The sequence below is a fragment of the Barbus barbus genome (assembly GCF_936440315.1).
Source record: "Barbus barbus genome assembly, chromosome: 45".
Lineage (NCBI taxonomy): Eukaryota > Metazoa > Chordata > Actinopteri > Cypriniformes > Cyprinidae > Barbus > Barbus barbus.
This window is the reverse complement of record NC_136723.1, coordinates 18,273,419-18,277,233: the sequence shown is the minus strand read 5'-3', so window position 1 is coordinate 18,277,233 and position 3,815 is coordinate 18,273,419. Positions and strand designations below refer to the sequence as shown.

The window sequence follows — 3,815 nt, the reverse complement described above, 5'->3', positions numbered from 1 at the left end:
ACTGAACCATGCAGTTAACACCTGTTTACAAAAGAAACAATATCTGGCTTTAGATAAATTGTTGAATTATAAATTATTGAATTATTATTAAATGTTTTAAATTACATTTAATTGCGAAAATATGAATTCACATAAATTATTCAACATGTAATTTCATAAAGGGATAATAATAATGTAAATAAATATTTTTTTCTTTAAATTAATGAGGCTTTGTTACCAAAAATATTTGTCATTGCAAAAATCTAGATGTTATTTTGGCTTGTATTTCAGCAAATTACCTTGATTATTCCTCTGTTATATGTGACATCTGCTAAAATGTATTCCTGGCTCAGTGTTCAGTGCTGATGTCAGTGTTTAGTTTGTAGTTTCATTATTTTATAGCTGTAGAATCAGTGTTAAAGCCTGTAGGGTCCAACAAGTCATAGAGGATCATATTTAAAATTATTTGGTGTCGTGAAACTGGGTTGACCTTTGGGGTTTACGGGTTGAGGTGACTTATGTGTTTGTATGTATGACACACATTCACACAGACGGGATTTCCTTTTCCCTAAAATGTATAATTTTTTAAATGATCATATTTTTTAAAGTTGTATTTATTTATAAAATTTTTTTTTTTACTAATTTCATCAGCATCTGCAAAGGTCACCAGCAGGTGGTGCAAAAACGAGTGAAAGTAAATGAATGCAGATTCATGACAACTGTGGCATCTGTTTGTTTGTTACCTTCTGCATGGCAGAAAAGCCTACTACTTGAAATTTTTAAATATATTTAATATTAAATAAAATATTTGGTCACTTTATTTTAAGGTCCAATTCTCGCTATTAACAAACACTTTTGCCACAATAAACTGCTAATTAATAGTTAGTAAGGTAGTTGTTAATTTTAGGTATTGGGTATGATTAGGGATGTAGAATAAGGTCATGTAGAATATATATGCCTCCCAATTAATAGTTTCACATTAATTCTAGACATCTTTCTAAAGGCCTTTTGCCTGCTTTCCCACCGGCTCACAATCATTCTGATCTCCTTACTAATAAATAGCCAAAATGTTATTAATAGGCATGCTAATAAGCAACTAGTTATTATAGAGAATTGGTCCCTGTACTAAGTTTTACCATATATTTAAATATTAATATTAAATATTTTCTTTGTTTAACTGGATGTCTTGTGACCAGTTATGCATTGTTTAATTATTAAAATATTAATTTAAATTCTCAGGGGGTGCTTTCAGCAAATATCTTTATATTTTATCTTTTTTTTGGGGGGGAGGGGCAATCCTTGACATATGCAGTGATTTACTGAACTAAGGCAAAATATTTACCCTGTCCCTCTTGTCCTCACTGTTAAAAAGTTACAAGAAAATTTCAAAAGTTTAGTTTAATTGTCTTTAATTTAATGCACAGACAAGTATCCACAGAAAGCAGCTGTTTTCAATTGTAATGCAATATATTATGGCACTTCTGCACTCAAAAAATATTTAGGCCTAAATCTAAGATTTATCTATTTGAATGGTGCACAAAATTTCCATCCATATGGATTAGACAGTTTCAAATGTAATGCATATGACTGTGTTTTAAATTTAATATATTTCACAGTTAGCCATATTTTAACCATGTTCATATATTTTAATTTATTAAATTCAGTTATTTTCACAATTAACAGATTTATGCTGATTTTAAGCAATTTGTGCAATAAATGCATGAAATGAATGTGTGAATGCATTGAAAATAATATTGTTTAAATAAAATAAAATACATTAAAATAATTATTAATACATGATTTTTTTAGAGTGCAGAAATCTTACCTGATTCTTACCTAGCTGTTTCATTTATGTATGACTGATAAATATACACCACATTAAGTCTAAAATCTAAATGGGTGGACATACTGTACTGTATTTATATGCACTTCAAATACATAAATCCTAAATTTGACCTAAATATTTTTTGAGTGTGTAAAGACAAATAGATAACTTAATCAATAACATCTTTTCTATTAACATATTTTTTTACCGTACATCCAAAAGGAGTTAATCTTATAAATGCTGTCGTTCATAACAAATCAGATGTTTTGGTTGTTTTTTCTTGTATTGGAACACCAGAATTCACTGGAATACTTCACAATACATATTTAAACAAAACAGTTGCAAATCACAAGAATTTATTCAGTTGCTTCACATACAGTAAATCATTGTATGTTTGTTTCTATTAAAACTCCACACAACATGATATTTTACAGAGTGATCACATTAATTCTAGACATCTTTCTAAAGGCCTTTTGCTTGCTTGCCCACCGGTTCACAATCATTCTGATCTCCTGAGTACGTAAACAGTAGATGAAGGGGTTTATCAGTGGTGGAATGAGGCTGTAAATCAGTATGAGAAGAATCCTGAAATCTCTACTGATTTGGATTTGCAGGAAATTGGCGATATACACGACACAGCGAGGCACATAAAACAGAGCAATGATGGACAGCTGCGTGCTGCAGGTGGCAAAACTTTTCCAGAGACTCTGAGAGCTCGATAGCCTCATCAAAGACGTTATGATGTGGCAGTATGAGTAAATGATGAAGGCCAGAGGGAGAAGGAGCACAAGTAGGGCCACGCACAGGGCCACCAATGCCTGCTTGCTGTTGTCAGCACAGGCTAGGCTGGTAATAGTGATGAGGTCACAGTAGCATTGAATGATCAGTTTAGGGCCGCAGTAAGGAAGCTGTTGAGTGTGTAGGGTGGCTATTGTGGGAGCGATGAAGGCAGTTACCCAAGCCGTTGCGTTTAAGATGTATGTGATTGTGATGCGGTTAGTCATAACAGTCTGGTATCGCAGAGAATAACAAATAGCCACATAGCGATCGAGGGCCATGATCATCATTATCAGTGAGTTTAATGTCCCAAAATAGTGAATTAACTCCATTTGGAAGAAGCAGGCGTGGAAAGGGGTTGCTCCCGCATTAAACCAGTACCTAGCTATGATTTTAGGCAAGGCAACAGTGGAAAAACACATATCAGACAATATCAGACATTGCCAGGGTCACTAGGATGATGTACATGGGCTTCCTGAGGCTCTGCGAAGTGATAAACAGCACCAGGAAAACGGTGTTACTCGTGGTGAAAACGATGTTATGTGTGGTTGGGACTTCTTTTTTTTTTTTTTTCCAGATGATGACAGGGTCAGGGTGGCTTTAGGGACTGGATGTCACTCATAGCTCATGAACTTGCCTTAGTCAAACAAGGTGAAAACGGCCACTGTGGTCATGTAGACGATGAAGAAAATGGCAAAAACCAGGCCATAGTAGTCTGGATGGAGTCCAGGGAAGCCCACAATGATAAACTCAGTGATAGTAGTCCAGTTCTTCTGTAACATGTTGCCAGATCTGCAGAGATTATAGGACACAAGTGATTAAATTAGCCTAATATTAATTTTTATATAATCTGAACAAAATGTTTTATTTTTTAAAATAATACAATACAACATTACATTTAAAATGTTATATATGATATTAAATATTATTAAATGCCAATTTAAAATTCATTGTAAAAAATTTGGTATTCCAAAGAAATATTAAAAAAAAAATAAGCTTTTAAAGAATCTTTAAAGAAAGTAAATGCCATAAAAAAAAAAAGTACAGTATGTCAGTCAATTCATTATCAATAAACAAAGAAATTCAACATTAAGACACCTGTTATGTTGACTATGCGCTCTAAATTAAGAAAAATGCATTATTGTGTATCACTTAGGGTTAGGGTTAGGTTACTATGCTGTTATGTGTGGTTGGGACTTCTTTTTTTTTTTTTTTCCAGATGATGACAGGGTCA

The 3,815-nt window shown here is 33.0% G+C and overlaps 1 pseudogene across 1 annotated transcript; it reads right to left on the bottom strand.

The window, feature by feature from the left end:
- Positions 1–2,232: 2,232 nt before the first annotated feature.
- On the bottom strand, positions 2,233–3,363 carry LOC306864091 (olfactory receptor 1E16-like; annotated as a pseudogene). Its single transcript has 2 exons — positions 3,230–3,363; positions 2,233–3,101 (listed from the first exon to the last, which is right to left on the bottom strand). The product of its transcript is annotated as an olfactory receptor 1E16-like (transcript).
- Positions 3,364–3,815: the final 452 nt, after the last annotated feature.